Source organism: Aquarana catesbeiana, linkage group LG07 (assembly GCF_042186555.1).
Source record: "Aquarana catesbeiana isolate 2022-GZ linkage group LG07, ASM4218655v1, whole genome shotgun sequence".
Taxonomy (NCBI): Eukaryota; Metazoa; Chordata; class Amphibia; order Anura; family Ranidae; genus Aquarana; species Aquarana catesbeiana.
This window is the reverse complement of record NC_133330.1, coordinates 325,018,790-325,040,724: the sequence shown is the minus strand read 5'-3', so window position 1 is coordinate 325,040,724 and position 21,935 is coordinate 325,018,790. Positions and strand designations below refer to the sequence as shown.

Genomic DNA, 21,935 nt, shown 5'->3' with positions numbered 1-21,935 from the left:
TCAAACCTTGGCATTAGGTCCCGTAATCTCTACAGAGAAGGATTGGAGGAGATGCATTAGAAACCACGGGGCTGGCACTGAAGGGAAAAGTGGAGCAGCACTATTTCCAGCACTTCAATTACTCTTTATTTATCCATAGCTACAAGGCTGTTAATAACGCTTTCTACCAACATACGAGGATAGGCCCATTTTATTAATGCTGCAGAGAACTGCAAAGTTCACCTATTCATGTTAATGATTCTACTTTCCTTTTTGTACAATTCTGGTTTCCATTCTATTCTTCTGTACAGAGATGGATATTGCAGGGAAGACATGTAGGCAGTGATTTCATTATTCAGACAGCCGGCTCAGTAAAGTTCACAGAATATAAATAGCAATGTGATATCTTCAGACTCATTGCAGCTCTTGTCATACACGAGACAACGCTGTCCACTTCTTGTAGGGGGAGGGTAATGATCTGCAAAATCCAGTTAGCTGGGTCTCACCATATGTGCCCCTCTCGCTGTCTCCCCCTGCCGCATGAATGATCTGGCTGTAGCACTCTGATGCATATGTTGAAGTCATAGGGGGTTACTTATGAAAGGCACTGCAAGTGCACTTGGAAGTGCAGTCGCTCTAAATCTAAGGTGTAGATCTGAAATGAGGGGAAGCTCTGCTGATTTTATCATCCAATCATGTACAAGCTAAAATGCTGTTTTTTATTTTCCTTGCATGTCCCCCTCGGATCTACAGCGACCTTACTTTCAAGTGCACTTGCAATGCAAAGTGGATTTTCATTTAGTAAATAACCCCCATAGCGTTGAGGATGGATATGTTGTAACCAGTGGATCTAGCCCTTTTGGCTAAGAACAAGTGTAGTATCTGTTCTTATCAGTTGCCAGAGGAGGCGCTGTGCTACTCCCAAAGGGGAGACCTATGCTAATCCAATGGTGTAATTGTACCGGGAAGGGCGGTTTCAGCAGGGACTACATCGAGCCGCCCGACAGTAACTGGGGGGCCGATCAATGGTTACGTCTAAGCCGTCTGGAAGGGTGCTCCTGGTGAGGATGGGTGCTGCATCGGGTCTGGCTGAAGGGTCAGGTACCTGGCTTTCCAGCCTAGATCTGTGTGATCTCTTTTCTTGGCAGTTTTTCGGAAAAGAACACTGGCTCCCCTTTAGCACCGGCAGAAGCAGTTAGTATTTCCCGGATATAATTAGGTAGGAGTGACGGGAGTGGTGGTTGAGCCTATGAGTTGGTGCTCTCCCTAAGCTCTCAGAGCTCCAGGGGGTGGAGGCCTGTGGGCCAGGGTTGGAAAGAAAGCCTATGGTGTATGTGCCCCTGGAGTGGCAGTCCAGGGGTGCCGTACAATCACTGTGAGTGAGGGTTACTTTGATTTATGGCACCACAGTCACTGCACCATCATATGCTTTTTTCTCCCCTGCCTCTTGGGCTGGGCCTTTTGGCTGGGACCGGAGAAATTTTTTATTCCTGGCTGGAGGGCCTGGTCATTGTTTCACACAATGACCACTTTTCACTCTCCTCTCCTCTCCACTTCCTTCTCCCCACTTTCTTTTATTTAAGCCCTTTGTTTTATCACTTTTTTGTATTTTTATGTTTTTGCACGTGTGACTGGTAGGGTGTAGGTCCTTGGGCCTGCCCTGGAAATCTTGGGAGGGGGTGGACATGGCCTTCTGGCTTAGTTTGCCCTCTCTCATTGGGTCTCCCTTCAGGGGAGCCCCACCAAGTACTTGGGTGGGTCCATCTGGTTTCTCACCTCCAGGGGGACCAGGGCAAGGCCCTCTGATTTTAGAGGGCCTGTGTACACCTGTTGCACATTTTTGTGTTTCACTCCTTATGTGTGTGCACATTTTTTTGGCACCGGGTGAGGTTTTTGAGTGTGTTTCACACGCCATATGCTTTCAAAAAAAATGCTGTAATCAGTGGCAGCTGGTGCTAAAAAATTTTGGGGGGGTGGCAAACAAACCCTCCAGGTCTGCACTCACCATACAAACGGAGCCATCCAGCGGTTATGGCTCCCCTGTTACCCAGCACCACGGCTTCTGTGTTAACCCGATCTTCTTTCAGGGGGTTCCAAATCTTCAGCCTGCTTTCCTGATTGTCTGGGACGAGGAGCCGGAAACCAATGATGAATATTGAATCGCTAATATCACAAGTGGAAGGGATCGGGGCACAGTGCTCTGCACCCCAAGGACAACCTTTTATACGCCAGTTATAAAAGAGCCTAGTGCCCTGTACACATGATCGGAAATTCGGCCAGCAAAAGACTGATGAGAGCTTTTGGTCAAAAAATGCGACTGTGTGTATGCTCCATCGGACTTTTGCTGGCCGAATTCCAGCCAGCAAAAGATTGAGAGCAGGTTCTCGATTTTTCAGTCTGAAAAAGTTCCGATCGGAAATTCCGATCGTCTGTACCAATTCCGACGAGCAAAATTCCTACGCATGCTCGGAAACAATTTGACGCATGCTCGGAAGCGTTCAACTTAATTTTCTCGGCTCGTCGTAGTGTTGTACATCACCGCGTTCTTGATGGTCGAAAGTTCAGAGAACTTTTGTGTGACCGTGTGTATGCAAGCCAAGCTTGAGCGGAATTCTGTCGTAAAAACCATCCAAGATTTTTCAGACGGAAATTCCGCTCGTGTGTACGGGGCATAAGGCTCTAATCACATGCTTGTAAAAGAACAACGGACCTAATAGAAATGTATTAGTCTGGCACCCTGCACAGTGCACAGCCACTCACAAAGAATGATTGATTTTTAAATAAATGATAATATGACTAACATTTTTTAACTTTAAGATGTTAAAAAATGTTAGTCATATTAGTAGTTATTTAAAAATCAATTGCTCTATGATTAGATTACGCAAACTAGGGGGGCGGCGCCCCGTATGGATCGGCCAACACTGGTTGTAACTGTAGTGCTGGGGATGGATACAGTAGCACTCTTGATGAATACAATGTAACTATAGTACTGTGGATGGATACAATGTAACTATAGTACTGTGGATGGATACAATGTAACTATAGTACTGTGGATGGATACATTGGAACTGTAGCAATGTTGATGGATTATTAAATAAATAAATACAACATTTATTGTATCTGTAGCTCTGTAGATGGATACATTGTATCTGTAGCCCTGTAGATGGATACATTGTATCTGTAGCCCTGTAGATGGATACATTGTATCTGTAGCCCTGTAGATGGATACATTGTATCTGTAGCCCTGTAGATGGATACATTGTATATGTAGCCCTGTAGATAGATACATTGTATCTGTAGTTCTGTAGATGGATACATTGTATCTGTAGCTCTGTAGATGGATACATTGTATCTGTAGCTCTGTAGATGATACATTGTATCTGTAGCTCTGTAGATGGATACATTGTATCTGTAGCTCTGTAGATGGATACATTGTATCTGTAGCTCTGTAGATGGATACATTGTATCTGTAGCTCTATAGATGGATACATTGTATCTGTAGCCCTGTAGGTGGATACATTGTATCTGTAGCCCTGTAGATGGATACATTGTATCTGTAGCCCTGTAGATGGATACATTGTATATGTAGTGTTGTAGATGGATACATTGTATCTGTAGCTCTGTAGATGGATACATTGTATCTGTAGCTCTGTAGATGATACATTGTATCTGTAGCTCTGTAGATGGATACATTGTATCTGTAGCTCTATAGATGGATACATTGTACCTGTAGCCCTGTAGATGGATACATTGTATCTGTAGCTCTGTAGATGGATACATTGTATCTGTAGCCCTGTAGATGGATACATTGTATCTGTAGCCCTGTAGATGGATACATTGTATATGTAGTGTTGTAGATGGATACATTGTATCTGTAGCTATGTAGATGGATACAATGTATCTGTAGCTCTGTAGATGGATACATTGTATCTGTAGCCCTGTAGATGGATACATTGTATCTGTAGCCCTGTAGATGGATACATTGTATCTGTAGAGCTGTAGATGAATACATTGTATCTGTAGCTTTGTAGATGGATACATTGTATCTGTAGCTTTGTAGATGGATACATTGTATCTGTAGAGCTGTAGATGGATACATTGTATCTGTAGTGTTGTAGATGGATACCTTGTATCTGTAGCCCTGTAGATGGATACATTGTATCTATAGCTCTGTAGATGAATACATTGTATATGTAGAGCTGTAGATGGATACATTGTATCTGTAGTCCTGTAGATGGATACATTGTATCTGTGGTGTTGTAGATGGATACCTTGTATCTGTAGCCCTGTAGATGGATACATTGTATCTGTAGCTCTGTAGATGGATACATTGTATCTATAGCTCTGTAGATGAATACATTGTATATGTAGAGCTGTAGATGGATACATTGTATCTGTAGTCCTGTAGATGGATACATTGTATCTGTGGTGTTGTAGATGGATACCTTGTATCTGTAGCCCTGTAGATGGATACATTGTATCTATAGCTCTGTAGATGGATACATTGTATATGTAGAGCTGTAGATGGATACATTGTATATGTAGAGCTGTAGATGGATACATTGGGGTTGATTTACTAATAACAATGGACGTTGGGAAGGGGAAATGAAGGGATATATATATTAAAGGGACAGTACATAAATAACGATCATACACAGAAAAATAAATCACAAATACAACATAGAAAAATGTTAAAGATTTTTAATCCATTCCTGAACAGATTTTTCTGAAGTGGATTGATGAACAGACGGATGAGTTTCGTCTTCCCCCAATGGCGAAATTGATAAATCTGCAATTGATTTGGCCGAGAAACGTCCCCCCAATCATCACTTTGTATTTTACGACGGGAAGAGCCGAAAGGTTATTCAGCTGTAAGAAGAGGCAGCTGGGAAATGTAATCGGTCATTTCCAAACAAAACTCGGAGTAAATAGATTTTGATTTTGCGTTGATTGGGCCACAATGAGGATTTTCTGCTGACACGGGAATGTTGGGGGACACAAGAGGCGTTATTGATCTCCATATTGTGTCTCATCCAGTAATGAGGCATCTCACATTGTTCTATCGGTGCCAATTGTGGGATGATGCTGACCCAATTTTTGCTGCTATTCCTGGCGCCGTTGCCTTCAGATCTCGGCGTGGTGAATGAGAACCTCACAGAGGGGTGCAGAGTGGCGAACTCCCCCCGGAGCAGTTTCCAGCTTCTATCGGTGGTGTCCTCTCCGTGACACCAACATAATTAACGCCTTGCTTGCCGGTCATGTGTTACGCAAGACGTTCCCACCGCTATGCATTGCAGATATTACTTCTCAGTAAATAGATGTAATCTGTAACTAAATGACATTAAAATGATATGAAACCCTGAAGCAAACATTTATTATATTGCAGTTAACCAATTCTTAGATGTGATGGCTGCATTCGTTTTCTTTTTTAGGCTTTCCTTATTCTTTTTTCATTTAGTGATCTAGCCAGCAAGTCAGTAAGTCTGATACAAACCACATGGGTGCTTACAATGATCAGCTTTTATTATGCATGTAAAACCTTTATCCCAAAAGGAAGAAAAACTGTTTGCTGAAAACTGATTAACCACTTCAATACCGGGCACTTTCCCCCCTTCTGCCCAGGACAATTTTCAGCTTTCAGCGCTGTCACACTTTGAATGACAATTGCGCGGTCATGTAACACTGTTCCCAAATGAAAAATTTTTCACACAAATAGAGCTTTCTTTTGGTGGTATTTGATCACCCCTGGGGTTTTTATTTTTTGCTAAACAAACTAAAAAACACTGAAATTTTTGGGGGAAAAAAAGTTTTTCTTCATTTCTGTTATAAAATGTTGTTTTCTCCTTCACTGACGGGCACTGATGAGATGGCACTAAAGGGCACTGATGAGGCGGCACTGATGGGCACTGATGAGGAGGCACCGATATGTAAAATTGATGGGTACTGATAGGCGGCACTGATATGCAGCACTGATGGGCACTGATAGGCGCCACTGAAGGGCACTTCTCTCTGCAGCAAGCAACTAAGTCTCAGCATCAGCTGGCAGCTGCCCCTCCATTCGCACATAGTGTCAGAGGCACAGCGGTGGCGGAGGACTGTGTCTGTGTCCTGACTCCTGAATGAATGGAAGCAAGCAAACATTCATTGATGGGCACTGGTAGGCTGCATTGATGGTTGATGGTAGGCTGCATTTAATGGGCGCTTGTAAGGCTGCATTGATGGGCGCTGGTGAGGCTGCATTTGATGGGCGCTGGTGAGGCTGCATTTGATGGGCGCTGGTGAGGCTGCATTTGATGGGTGCTGGAAAGGTTGCATTTGATGGGTGCTTCATTTAAAAGGTGGGGTATACATGGGCAGGGCTAAGGGGGTGGAGTCAGGGGTGAAGCCAAGGGGGCGGCAAAATGAGGTTTCGCCTAGGGTGTCAAAAATCCTTGCACCAGCCCTGCTGATGGGCAATGATAGATGGCACTAGATTGGCAGCACTGAAGAGGAGCTACTGACAGGCATTACTGATTGACATCTAAAGGGCACTGATAGGCATTACTGATGGGGCACTGATTGGCACATTTATGGGCACTGATTGGCACATTTATGGGCACCAACAGGCGTTACTGATGGGGCACAGACTGGCAGCTGATGGGCACCTCTCATTGGGGCTAGGCTGATCAATGTGCTGATTATCAGCGCAGACCCCCCCTCTGACAGGGAGAACCGCCGATCGTCTCTCTAAAAAAAAAAAAAAAGCTCAATAAATTATATTAGTAGCGTTTAGGAGCGTTTCTGTGTATGAACCCCAAGACAGTCCATAGATGGGTCCGTTTTTATTTGTTCAACCAGCAGATTGACCAAAAAAATGGACCCATTTCCCCCATCCAGATTTTCAATCCTCTCCACTGAGCTATTGTATTCTGACAATGGGGAGCGTTCCTGGCGTCAGAATACATTGATCAATGCTGCCGGCTATAGCTGGCATCGCTGATTGAATGGGAAATTAAAACGAGGTACAGAAGTAGATTAGTAGATCAGTAGACCTTCCTGCCCATACATGGCTTAGAATTTGGCCGGTCACTGCTGAACTGAAAGGATTTCCACCTTTTTAATGTTGGGCAGAGCAGAAAAATGATTCCCATCTCATTATACTTGGTTACCTTATTTTTTTTTTTTTTTTTACTGTGCTGGATTTTTCAGCGCCCCCCTGTGGCCAATGGGAAACGATCCCTTTTATTTCTTAGTTCTATATGGACAGCTGGGTCTGGTTATGTAAAGTCCGCGGAATGTTCACAAACACACAGCGTTGTTTACAACCCCAGAGTGACCGCAAGCAGAATCGCAGCTTTTCCCATGAGCCGCAGTAAATAAAATGTTTTTCCAGTTTTGTTAGGAAAGAAATAATCCCTTCTACATAAACTATACACAGTGGCAGGATTTTAGCAAACTTTTTTTTTCGGATTTAATTTTTTTTGTTGTTGGAGAAGTTGTGACCAATCCCTTCCTCAACACGATAAGGTCTGCCTATGTTATCATCACCTGAGCAATCTCGGGGTTCTAATGTAAAAAAAACTGCAGTGTCTACTTCCCTTTAGAAGTGGATGAGACTTCACACTAAGGCCGGTGTCTTGCCGAGAAAGTTCCCCCGGTGGATAAAGACCCCCCTGTACTGCGGTTGCGCAGTACGAACGACTACTGAGCCGCCGAAAGTCTCCAAAGTTGAACAGCTGATCGTCAGCTCTACACGGCGCCTGCATACTGAGTCCAGGTTCAAGCCCCACCATCCAAGTGGGCATAGAGTTTGAATAAAACTATGCCGAGCGAAGCGAGGCCGTGCCCGAAGCGTGCCGAGCGAAGCGAGCCCACGAGGGGCCCTGTTACAGGCGCCATGTGCAGCTGACTCTCAGCTGTTCAGCTACGGCTATTTTCGGTGGCTCGTACTGTGCAAGCGCTGCGCCTGCGCAGTACAGGGGAGTCCTTATCCGCCGGGGGGAACTTTCTCGGCAGAACACCGGCCATAGATGGAGCGAATTTCTTTCCTGCAACCACAGGCTGCAGGAAAGAAATTTGCTCGATTCCCCCATCAACACAGTGTTGATAGGGGAATCCCTCCCTTCAAGCCATTGTGTTTTCCTGGTCAAGAGAAGACAGTGATTATTGCTAGCGGCTATAACCGTCACTAGCGATAATCGCACGTAAAGTCTGACAGGCTGGTTATACCCAAGTTGATTGATTGATCAACTTGGGTACATTCAGCCTTCCCATGCATGGTTCCTGCTAAACCGGCCGAGATTCAAACTGTCCATGGCCGGCTTAAAGCATTTGTTACCCCAACATTTTTATATTCCTGATATGTGCCTACTGTACCATGTACTTGTATGAGAAAATATCCTGTTGGTGATAGTTTACAATCACTTTCATTCCGCGTACACACGATCGGACATTCCGACAACAAAACTGTGGATTTTTTTCCGACGGATGTCGGCTCAAACTTGTCTTGCATACACACGGTCACACAAATGTCGGAAATTCCGATCGCCAAGAACGCGGTGACGTACAACACGAAAAATGAAGTTCAATAGCCAGTGCGGCTCTTCTGCTTGATTCCGAGCATGCATGGACTTTTGTGCGTCGGACTTGTGTACACACGCTCGACAAGTTTTGCTGTCGGAAAATTTGAGAACCAGCTCTCAAACATTTGTTGTCGGAAATTCCGACAGCAAATGTCCGATGGAGCCTACACACGGTCGGAATTTCCGACAACAAGCTCCCATCCAACATTTGTTGTCGGAAATTCCGACTGTGTGTAGACGGCATAAGCGTCATGGGCTAAAAACCGAATCCGCACCAAAGTACTGCATGCAGCAATTTTGGGAACGCCCTGCAACCGGATCGAATGGCAATTTTGTACCATGCGATCCCGTGCAGGCAGGGCAGCCATCAGAAATGTTGGGGCCCCTTACACTGCTTTAGGCCTGGGCCCCCCGAGCCTGACCACCCACATTCCCCAGGGCCCACCTACTGGCTTTGCCACCAAATCTGACAGCCCCATATATTAAGCAAAGAGACATCCCAATCCAGCAAAGAGACAGCCCATTCAGCAAAGAGACGGCCCAATCCAGCAGAGACATTCCCATATATTCAGAAAAAAGTCGTCCCCATATAGCAAAGAGACATCCCAATCCAAAAAAGAGACAGCCCAATCCAGCAGAGACATTCCCATATATCCAGCAAAGAGACATCCCAATCCAGCAAAGAGACGGCCCAATCCAGCAGACATTCCCATATATTCAGTAAAGAGACATCCAAATCCAGCAAAGAGAGATCCCCATGCAGCAAAGAGTCAGCCCAATCCAACAAAAAGATGGCCCAATCCAGCAAATAGACATCCCTATCCAGCAAAGAGACGGCCCAATCCAGCAGAGACATTCCCATATAATCAGGAAAGAGACATCCAAATGCAGCAAAGAGACATCCCCATATAGCAAAGAGACATCCCCATCCATCAAAGAGACAGTCACAGCTCAATCCAACAAAGAGACAGTCACAGCACAGGCCCACATCCAGCAACATTATCAATCAGTTTACCAAAAATTTGATGTATAACAACTTGTCTCCAGTCCACAGTGAGCAGTCAGTCAGGCTACACGCAGCACAACTCTTCCACATGGCTGAGCTGTAACTGGCACCCAAACCAGCATCTGGTCTGCAGGGAGAGGCGGAATGCAGATGATATCACTCCGCCTTCCTCTCTCTCAGGCTGCAGCTGGAACTAAGTGTGCTGCAACGGCTCACTCTGCAGCCGCCCTGCTAAAGCAATAGTATACAGAGAGTGCTCCTCCCTCACTGTCTCTGGCGAAGGTGCTGGAACACCATTCTGGCATGTTCTTCCAGAAAAAAGCCCTAGCTGTTACTATACAGTAAGTTAAACTCATTGGTTTTGCCTGCAGCAACGAGTTGTACTTGCTACTAAATGTAGCAGCAACAACTTGTTGGTTGGGGCTTGGGCCCCTAAGAACGCCTGGACAACCTACATGTGTATGGGGTGTGGGAACTGCGCATGGTTTGCGTGTTTCCTGCACCACATTCTAGCGTGAACCGAGGCTTAGGGGTGTATTTATAAAAACTTGCAGTGCTATTTGCCCTGTGAAAGTACATGCACATTTGTGTGGTTAGGGGCAAAATCGAATGTTATTAGACTATTTCCTCTCCATGTTGAATGTTATTCATTCATCAAAAATAGAGTGTTTTGAGAAAATACTATGTTTAATGGTCACTAGCTTTGGTACGTTGCTTTGGTATCCTGTCAGCTATTGCCAATGAGGCAACCTGGAGACCAAGACCTGTTAGCACCATATATGCAACAACATGCCTCTTTGGCGGAATTCCTGAGAAAAGGGACAGAAGGACAACACAGATGTTCCCTTCTACTCTATCACAATAACACTTTTATACAAGGTAGGAAATATTCTGGCCCCTGGAAATCTGCTTTTTTTTTTTTTGTGCTGATGAAGACAATCGTTCAGTTCGACCTTCCGACGGCTAGATCTTCCCTCTTGCCTTTTCACGTAGCTGATTATCCGTTCGGACATAATAAGGTGAACGTTGTCAGGACAGTACAAAGCCTGGAAATGTGAATTACCGGTTGCTGGCCGTCAGTGGGGTTCTAGCTACACAGACAGGACACATGTGAATGCCTCGCTCTGACAGCAATTCCCACAAAGGCGCGCCGCGGAAAGGTCAGGCCGAGCGTACTGCTCTGTGCGACGGTGAGATGTGAGGATGGCATTGTGCACATCACAGAGAGACGCTGCGCTATGATAGCTAATCTCTGTACCGTTAATAACTACACACATCCCGCTGGGAGCCTTTATCTGCTGCTCAGGGGTCACTGCCAACTTCAGGTTAGTGGCGTGCAAATAATTACTTGACATGCGAATTTAAAGCAGACATACATTGCAATTATTTTTTAAGAACTTGCCTACCGGGCAACTTTCACCCCCCCCCCCCCCTTCCTGCCCAGGCCAATTTTCAGCTTTCAGCGCTGTCACAATTTGATATCATGCTACAGATACACTGTACCCATATGACATTTTTATCATTTTTTTTCACACAAATAGAGCTTTCTTTTGGTGGTATTTAACCACCGCTGGGCTTTTTATTTTTTGCTAAACAAATGGGAAAAAATTTGGGGGAGAAAAACACAATTTTTAATAGTTTGTTATAAAGTTTTGCAAACAGCAAACTTTTCTCCTTCACTAATGTGCACTGATGAGACTGCACTGATGGGCACCGAGAGGCACTGATGGGCACTAATAGGTGGCACTGATCGGCACTGATGAGGAGGCATTGATGAGGGGGCACTGGTGGGAACTGATGAGGAGGCATTGATGAGGTGGCACTGATGGGCACAGATAGCTGGCACTGATAGGTGACACTGATGGGCACTGGTAGGTGGCACTGATAGGTGACACTGAGAAGGCACTGATGGGCACTGATTGGCAGCACTGAAGGGCACTGATTGGCAGCACTGGTGGGCATTGTTGGGACTGCACTGATAATCAAAGCTGATGTCCCTTTAACACAAGCTGGTTATCGCTTCTTGGCCTTTTGGCTAAGATCAAGTGTAGTATCTGTTCTTATCAGTTGTTTGGGAAGGAACTCTGACTCCCTTTGCCAGTTTGGGGGGTCAGTTAGTATTTCCCTGATGTAATTAGGTGGGAACGGTGGGGGTGGCGGAAGGTCCTTTTTCCTCCTGGGTTGATTCTGGCCTGGTGTACCAGGCTTGTCCCCGGTTGTAGGCAAGGCTCTCCCTAAGCTCTCTAAGTTCTGATGCCTTCCTGGTAGAGATGGAGAGGCACTGGTCTGGCGGAGGGCCGGGCTGTAAAAGAAACCTGTGGTGTATGAGCCCCTGGGGTGGCAGTCCAGGGGTGCCATAATGCCCACAGAGCGACTCAAGGTCACTGCAGCATATACACACTTTTTCTTACACCTGCCTCTAGGGCCTGCCCTTTTGGCTAGGACCAGAGGAATTTTTTTATTCCTGGCTGAAATGCCTTCCATGGTATTCACTATGACACAAGAACTTATCCACTTCCCCCTCTCCCCTATTTTTTATGTGTGTTTGTCACTGCACTTTTTGCACAGCATGTATGCACTTTCTCACCTCCTGATTAGTAGGGTGTAGGTCCTTGGGCCTGCCCTGAAAGTCTTGGAGGGAGGGCACGTGGCCGGGTTCTCCCCCTCCCATGAGGTCTCCCTTCGGGGAGCCCCACCTAGTACTTGGTTGGTCTGTTTCGGCAGACCTCCCAGAGAACGGGGTCTTCCTGGTTTAGGCCAGGTGGGCCAGTGAGTAACCTAGTCCCTAGCCTTGCGCCCCGGGGGATCAGGGCAAAGGTCCTTTCTCTTCATCAGAGGACCATGTGTACACCCTGTGCACTTTTTTATTGCACTGGTTGTTAAGTTTTCAAGTGTGTTTCACGACACCACAGGACTTAAAAAAAGCGGTCTCCAAACTTTGGCCCAGGGGCCGGATGTGACACTTTGCTTGCCTTTATCTGGATCTTGGGGCTCTATTCCATCCACTGACACCAACACTGGGGCATAATTCCTGTTGCTGACACCAATAGATGGATGCCACAATGGATGCCAGAACATTTTCTACTCCCACTGGCCCTTGTCCGGTGCCCTTAAAGTGAAGGACAGTATAGTGGCCCATTGTTTAGAACATTTGGAGACCCCTGATCTAGACCTTTCCTTCCCCATCTATCCCTGGCCCACCCATTTCATTCATTGGATTTCCATTTCAATCCTGGGGGCTCAGCATCATATGTGGGCGTTACCTTGGGTGGTTTGCATGCAAATACAACCTGACCAGGAACACCGACTCTGCCAGACTGACCTCCACCCATCAAGGCATTTTTGATATTTGCATAACCCCTAACTCTACTTGCATCAGGGCTGAGGGCTCTTGAGAGGATTACTGAGGCTGGGTGCTCTGATGTTTTCAAAAAGTTATGTACAGTGGAGACGGAAAGTATTGAGACCCCCTTAAATTTTTCACTCTTTGTTATATTGCAGCCATTTGCTAAAATCATTTAAGTTCATTTTTTCCTCATTAATGTACACACAGCACCCCATATTGATAGGAAAACAAAGAATTGTTGACATTTTTGCAGATTTATTAAAAAAGAAAACTGAAATATCACATGGTCCTAAGTATTCAGACCCTTTGCTGTGACACTCATATATTTAACTCAGATGCTGTCCATTTCTTCTGATCCTCCTTGAGATGGTTCTACACCTTCATTTGAGTCCAGCTGTGTTTGATTATACTGATTGGACTTGATTAGGAAAGTCACACACCTGTCTATATAAGACCTTACAGCTCACAGTGCATGTCAGAGCAAATGAGAATCATGAGGTCAAAGGAACTGCCTGAAGAGCTCAGAGACAGAATTGTGGCAAGGCACAGATCTGGCCAAGGTTACAAAAAAATTTCTGCTGCACTTAAGGTTCCTAAGAGCACAGTGGCCTCCATAATCCTTAAATGGAAGACGTTTGGGACGACCATAACCCTTCCTAGGGCTGGCCGTCCGGCCAAACTGAGCTATCGGGGGAGAAGAGCCTTGGTGAGAGAGGTAAAAAAGAACCCAAGTACAGGGATATCCTGGACGAAAACCTTCTCCAGAGTGCTCAGGACCTCAGACTGGACCAAAGGTTTACCTTCCAACAAGACAATGACCCTAAGCACACAGCTAAAATAATGAAGGAGTGGCTTCACAACAACTCTGTGACTGTTCTTGAATGGCCCAGCCAGAGCCCTGACTTAAACCCAATTGAGCATCTCTGGAGACACCTAAAAATGGCTGTCCACCAACGTTTACCATCCAACCTGACAGAACTGGAGAGGATCTGCAAGGAGGAATGGCAGAGGATCCCCAAATCCAGGTGTGAAAAACTTGTTGCATCTTTCCCAAAAAGACTCATGGCTCATGTCCAGATGAAGTACACGTTCCAGTGTAGGAAATGCATAGACAGAGGGTAGCACTAACCTGCCCCCACATATCTCGATGACCCCCAAGTCCGAGCGATAAGGCAGAATTGCCTACCATTCACGCTGGAGGTTTGGACTGATTAAACGGCTCATCTGACATTCACTTGATATCCACCTGATACCCACCTGGAGGCTATTTGGACTATCCAAGCCGTACTCCACAGACACTATCTCTGCATGTGTCCTGCACTATGTCTGGGATGATTGAATTCTGTCCCCAAAAACCAGCAGTTTTAGGCACTATCTTTTTATGATACAACGGCTACAATTGCGGACATTTACCGAATTAAAACTACAGCCCAAAATCATCAACTGATCCAAAGGACATCTCAGCAGATTGAATCTGGAAATCCATCCTGGACATACAGAGGGGTAAGACGCCCATGCACGGGCCAATATTGTTCAATTACATTCCCGTTTTGATGTATGCAGCAGGTTTAAGACATTGTTTATCGGTGGATACGATTCATACTTTGGAGCCAACAGATGAGCCAAGTGCTACATATTCTGCTATTGATGATTTCTCCGCTGCAGTGATATCAGTCTAATTGTCATCTACATGGGACCGTGTTAATTTTGATAAACACCTATACTATGGACATTTGACACAATACAAACGGAAATTTTTTACCTTTGGGTGTTTACATTGTTTCCCTTGATCAAACTTGACTGAATCAGCCTTAGGATGTTAATCATCTTCAACTAATGCATATTTAATGACATACAGTATATCGGTCAACCACAGAAAACAGCAGATCTCTTGCAGTTAATTGAAAGCTGGAGACACCTTTGCTACAATTACCTTTGGTGTCACCCTTGGGAAACTCATTTTCTTTTCAAGTCCATTTTTCCTCCTGGTCTTTGGTATTAATCTTGATATAGTAGGGTTCCTGTATTAGCGCTTTTTAATTTGTGACAATATTGTCTTATTACAATGTGATTTTATTAGTGATTCATGAATTTTTTGCAAATTGGAACATTATCCAACCAGGGTAGGGTTGTTCCGCCTGGATTGGAACACTGTCAATAATTTTGTACTTCACCAATAAAGATTCTATTAATTAATTCATATACCGTGGCTGATCTCCCTTGATTGTTTCTTAGGGTTACCTTTTAAACCACCCCCCCCCCCTTTATGTCCTAGGCTGCACGCTTTCTGGGAGATATACCGCCCTAAGGGCGAATCAGTGGGTCAGTTTACCTCTATGGTTCACTGACCAATAATGTAGGATTCCTTTTTTGCCTTTTATAGTTTGTGAAAAACTTGTTGCATCTTTCCCAAAAAGACTCATGACTGTATTAGATCAAAAGGGGCTTCTACTAAATACTGAGCAAAGGGTCTGAATACTTAGGACCATGTGATATTTCAGTTTTTCTTTTTTAATAAATCTGCAAAAATGTCATCAATTCTGTATTTTTCTGTCAATATGGGGTGCTGTGTGTACATTAATGAGGAAAAAAATGAACTTAAATGATTTTAGCAAATGGCTGCAATATAAAAAATTTAAGGGGGTCTGAATACTTTCCGTCCCCACTGTATAGCATCCTGCTGGCCCCTCCCACCAGCCATTGCACAGAGAAGCACAGAGACCCAGTAATGACATCACTAAGTCCAAAATAAGGTCTGTAATGGAAACAAAAAAGGTTTTATTTAAAAATGTTAATTAGTTGATGAGGGCGAAACCAGGGAAAGCAAAATATAAGTAAACTTCAGCTTTAGGCAGGAGCAGAGCACAGTGAGCAGCTGCATTAAGCAAAATAACAAAAACAATAAAGATTAACGCAAATGCCAAAATAACTGTTTACTCCTACACTTCCCCTCTCCCTGCGCCCCCCCCTGAACAGAGGGACCTTAGGCACCTGGCTAGTTACACAATCGCAACCCACTTCACCGTAGGAAATTTCCAATATTTCTGTAATTTCTGCAACACAAAACAGAAATAGTGCTGTGTATGTTAAAAATACTTTCTCCTTTGTGTCTGTCCAGCGTGGAAAGCTGTGCTTATGCGGCACTGTCAATAGACGCACAATGTGGCTGTATAAAAAAGCACTGAGATGTGCCTGTGGAAAGTGAATTAAAGGGCTGCCATCCAGCAGGCCGACCATCTGTTATTAGAAAAGTCGGTATTGATTGAACTCAGAAGAACAGGTGCCCCGCTGGTGAAAATTTAATTTTTGTTGCTTTATTAAAGGTGTACTTTATATCTTGTGGGGCCCGGGAGCACTGGTGTATTTTGGTTTTGTGCTGCCCTGGGCAAGACTAAAATCGGGCGCCTCATCTAAATTTTTCCCACCCCAGCCGCGGTATACCCTTCTTATCTCAGGGTCTGATGAGGAAGCTGCAGCCGTTTCACAGCTGCGGCTTTCTCATCAGACCCTGGGATATGATTGGTCCAAGTACAGTATTTGGTCAGTGGAGCAGAGGATGGGGTCAGCGGGACATAGGACGGGGTCAGCGGGACATAGGACGGGGTCAGCGGGACATAGGACGAGGTCAGCGGGACATAGGACGAGGTCAGCGGGACATAGGACGGGGTCAGCGGGACATAGGACGGGGTCAGCGGGACATAGGACGAGGTCAGCGGGACATAGGACGAGGTCAGCGGGACATAGGACGGGGTCAGCGGGACATAGGACCGGGTCAGCGGGACATAGGATGAGGTCAGCGGAACATAGGACGGGGTCAGCGGAACATAGGATGAGGTCAGCGGAACATAGGACGGGGTCAGCGGGACATAGGACGAGGTCAGCGGGACATAGGACGGGGTCAGAGGGACATAGGACGAGGTCAGCGGGACATAGGACGAGGTCAGAGGGACATAGGACGAGGTCAGCGGGACATAGGACGGGGTCAGCGGGACATAGGACGAGGTCAGCGGGACATAGGACGAGGTCAGCGGGACATAGGACGGGGTCAGCGGGACATAGGACGGGGTCAGCGGGACATAGGATGAGGTCAGCGGAACATAGGACGAGGTCAGCGGAACATAGGACGGGGTCAGCGGAACATAGGACGAGGTCAGCGGAACATAGGACGAGGTCAGCGGAACATAGGACGGGGTCAGCGGAACATAGGACGAGGTCAGCGGAACATAGGACGGGGTCAGCGGGACATAGGACGAGGTCAGCGGGACATAGGACGGGGTCAGCGGGACATAGGACGGGGTCAGCGGGACATAGGACGGGGTCAGCGGGACATAGGACGGGGTCAGCGGGACATAGGACGAGGTCAGCGGAACATAGGACGGGGTCAGCGGAACATAGGACGAGGTCAGCGGAACATAGGACGGGGTCAGCGGGACATAGGACGAGGTCAGCGGGACATAGGACGGGGTCAGCGGGACATAGGACGGGGTCAGTGGGACATAGAACGAGGTCAGCGGGACATAGGACGGGGTCAGCGGGACATAGGACGGGGTCAGCGGGACATAGGACGGGGTCAGCGGGACATAGGACGAGGCCAGCGGGACATAGGACGAGGTCAGCGGGACATAGGATGAGGTGGCACTGATGAAGCTGCACTGATATGTGGCACTGATGGGCACTGATAGGCGGCACTGATGGACACTAAGGCTGGATTCACACCTATGCAGTTTTAGTGCTTTTTGCATTTTGCAGATTTGCACTACAGAACGTGTTCCATAGGAAACCCTGTCAAATGGACTGTAGTGCAAATCTGCAAAATGCAAAAAGCACTAAAAATGCCATAGGTGTGCATCAGGCCTAATAGGCAGCATTGAAGGGCAATGATAGGTGACACTGATGGGCAGTAATAGGCGGCACTGATGGACACTAATAGGCAGCATTGAAGGGCAATGATAGGTGACACTGATGGGCAGTAATAGGCGGCACTGATAGGCGGCACTGATGTGCACTGATGAGGAGGCACTGATTGGCAGCACTAATGAGTAATGATAGGCAGCACTGATTGTCACTGATAGGCAGCACTGATGGACACTGTTGGGGCTGCACTGATCATCAAGACACTGATGTGTAGATGTCCCCTTTTACACTTGCCGGTTACTGGCTCTCCTCTCCTCGCGTTGTGACAGCGTGAGGTAAGAAATGCAGATATACGGCAAGTATGTTTGGATCGTTATCAGCTGTGATTGGACACAACTGATCAGGTGCTAAATAGTTGCTGAGATTGGCTCTTTACCCCGATCTGTTATCAGCTGTGTCCGAAGGACACAGATCGCGGCGTTGGCGTGCTGCAGTGGGCGCGGGGTCCTGGGAGGGCGTCAATAGACACCCTCCCAGAACTGGATGACCATGCTGTAGCTGTCATTCGGCTATAGTGCTGTTGCCTGAGGCGCCGCCCCCCTGAAAAATGCCACCCAAGGCAAACGCCTTGTTTGCCTCGCAGCAGATACGCCCCTGCCCAGGAGCTGACAATATAGACAAGGTTTTTTTTTTTTTTTTCTTGGGTCTGTCTGTACATCCCTTCCATTAGACTGTAAGCTCTGAAGACCAGGGCCCTCTTAACCTCCGTTTTAAATTATATATATATATATAACTGTACTGTCTCCTTTTTTTTTTTTCTAAAGAGCTATGCAAACTGTTGTTGCCAAAAATATCCTGAATAATAAAAATAATCTTTTCCAGTACACAGTAATAACTTTGCATTAACTGTCTGTGCGGGGGCACTTTCATCTTACAGTCTGCAGGCGGCGCCGTTTTTCACTGCTGTGGAGGAAGTCGGTGTGTATAGTGTTCAGGAGGGATCTGATAGCTATTGAGGTATGGCTGTGGATGTAAAGGATGGGCTACATTCCACAAGGACAGGGGTCTCCAAACTTTCTAAACAAAGGGCCAGTTTACTGTCCTTCAGACTTTAGGGAGGTCGGACTGTGGCCAGTGGGAAAAGAGAGTAAACAGTGCCCCAACTTTGGTATTAGGGGGAGGAACAGTGCCCCATTGTTGGCGCCAGTGACAAGAATTATGCCCCATTTTTGGCGTCAGAGAGCAGAATAGTGTCTCATATCAGTGGGATGAATAGTGCCCCAAGGGCCTGATAAAGGCAGGCAAATTTGGAGACCCCTGCCCTAGAGTCTTTTTTTAGTTATTTAATTTAATTTTTTTTAGTTATTTAATTTTAAGTATATAACCTAAAACTTTTTTTAGTTTTGTACACACAATACCCTGACTTCTTTTGCAGTCTGTATTCTTTTGGAGAGATTTTCCTTCTCTTCCTGTCCTAAAGACGTAACAGAAAGTGGGACAAAATCTCTCCAAAGTAGGGTAAAGCCTCTAATAGACAATCGTCACTGGAACAAGTGTCCCCATTGGAAAATATGCCCTCTATTCCTGTTCCATAACAACCCAGCATGTAGGATCTTCTCTCATTTTGACAATGGCCACCAGCCTGGGTTTAGGGAAAGCGGATCGAATAATGGTGCTCATCATTCAACCTGATGGACAGGGGCAGCTCTGGGGGGGGGGGGGCAGCTCTGGGTTAAAGATGCGTAGTTTAGCAAAAGCTGTTTTTATTTTGAATACATCTGGCCTCTGGATTTTTAATTAAAACAAAAAAAAAAAGTGCTTTTTCCCATTAAAGTCCCATGTTGATCCTTTAATTGAATCGGGAGTTTCAGTGGACCAGTTACCCCAGTAGGATCACATTTTTTACAGCTGCCTTTTTTTTCTTGCTCTGCAGTTCGATTTTTTACATGCTCAGTACTTATATTAACTTTTGTTTTGTTTTTGTTTTTTTCGTTTCACCAGTTTAATTAAAATTTTTATTTTTTATACAGCTGGCCTCTGGATTTTTAAGATTAAAAAAAAAAAAATAGAGTTCAACTTTAATTATCTGCACACTGGTCGTTTTCTCAGCTTTTCAGAACGCCTTTTCTCCAGGCAGGAAAAAAGGAAAAAAAAGCAGCATTAAAAATGCACCTAAAGCGACATTTTTGCAAAATGTCTATCCAATCTATCCATGGCCACCGCTGCCACCCCCTATTCAGGCGCCCGGGCCCTTATTCGGGCGCCTGAATTACAGCGGCGGGGGGTGTTTTTCAAACACCTGATTAGAGCCATAGGCTCTAATAGGCGTCAAAAAAGGTAGACAGCGAGTGCCATGCTTGGCGCTCGCAGTTCACCCAGCTGTGTTAGAAAAGTGAATGAATATTCGCTTTCCTAACACTGAACCGCCTCTCCGCCAATGAGGTGCTCGGGTCTGTTACGTGTCACCTGATTGGCTGAAATGACAAGCGCTGTGATTGGACGCCTATCAGGTGTCCAACCATAGGAGAGGACTGGAAAAGACCTCAAGGATATGAAGGAGCATGGAGGACACTGCTCGCCACCCGCCACCGTCACCCACTGCCCAACAGAGACAGGGTAAGTGCCGGGCAGATGGCGGGCGGGGGGGCACAGTGGCAGCATTCGATGGCACAGTGACAGCATTCGATGGGCACAGTGGGAGCATTTGATGGCACAGTGGCAGCATTTGATGGGCACAGTGGCAGCATTTGATGGGCACAGTGGCAGCATTTGATGGGCACAGTGGCAGCATTCGATGGCACAGTGGCAGCATTCGATGGCACAGTGGCAGCATTTGATGGGCACAGTGGCAGCATTCGATGGGTACAGTGGCTGCATTTAATGGCAGAGTGGCTGCATTTGATGGCAGAGTGACAGCATTTGATGGGCACAGTGGCAGCATTCGATGGGCACAGTGGGAGCATTTGATGGGTACAGTGGCTGCATTTGATGGGCATAGTGGGAGCATTTGATGGGTACAGTGGCAGCGTTTGATGGGGTACAGTGAGGCTGAAATTGATGGGGGTTTTTTCAGAATTTTTCAGTTTGTTTGCACCAGCACCAATTTTGAGCACCAGCCTCCACTGGTTATTTGAGTTACTGTTGCCTTTCTATGATGGTTCTATATCTGAGAGATGGTTGTATGTGAAAATCCCAGTAAATCCGCAGTATTTGAAATACTCAGACCAGCCCGTCTGGCACCAACATCCATGTCACGTTCAAAGTCACTTAAATCCCCTTTCTTCCCCATTCTGATGCTCAGTTTGAACTTCAGCAAGTCGTCTTCACCAGGTCTAGATGCCTAAATACATTGAGTTGCTGCCATGTGATTGGCTGATTAGCAATTTGTGTTACCAAGCGATTGAACAGGTGTACCTAACAAAGTGGCCGGTGAGTGTACATACAGTACATTCATTCCAAATCAAAGAAACAGCAACCAAGGGCCACCTCATCACCCACCTTCCTGCGGCCACTCAGCTTGGTAATAAAACATCTGTGCTAAGACAAAAGTGAAGACCCCCCTCCCACCCTAAAAAAAAAAAAAAAAAAATATGGACCAATGTTAATTAGTTTCAAATAGTTCAAACAGATGATAATTCTGCTCCTTAAAAAAAATACAATTAGCGGCTCCTTTGATCACAATATATTTTGTCTGGCGCTGACAAGCCGCCATCTCTGTCGGGCTCTAAACAGCTGTCTGATCGTAATTTCAGCAGGATGAATTAAGGCAGATAATGGGGATTTTTTTCAGTCGATGCAGAAGTTGCTTTTGAAGGGAAAATGAGCTTTGGTGTGATGTTGGTGTCTCCAGCTGTGGCAGAATTAACCGTTTGCTCCATCGCCTCATTTCTGAGCCCTACCTGTGCTCACCGTGTGGGGCCTTCCATAGGCCAAGGAAAAAAATGTAACTAAAGATTTTTTTTTTTTGTCTGCCCAATTTCTGAAAGTTAAAATTTGTACCCGGGGATATTTCTGAGCCACCCGCAGCCAGCTACCAAGAGATCTCTATTGGCATCCAATAATTTGATCAGTTGAATTTTATTAATTTTGTCAAGTTTACAAAAAAAAACCCAAATAGATACAGAAGAAGAATGAACACATGTAGGTGACAAAGGACAGTAGTGGAGGATACATTATCATCAAAAGGCAT

General features: G+C 45.8%; 1 protein-coding gene and 1 pseudogene across 2 annotated transcripts in view; both read left to right on the top strand.

The window, feature by feature from the left end:
- The window catches only part of PDE4B (phosphodiesterase 4B), a 552,181-nt gene that overhangs the window by 231,215 nt on the left and 299,031 nt on the right, over positions 1 to 21,935 (top strand). The window lies entirely within an intron of this gene.
- LOC141103955 (U2 spliceosomal RNA) lies at positions 11,562 to 11,717 on the top strand (annotated as a pseudogene).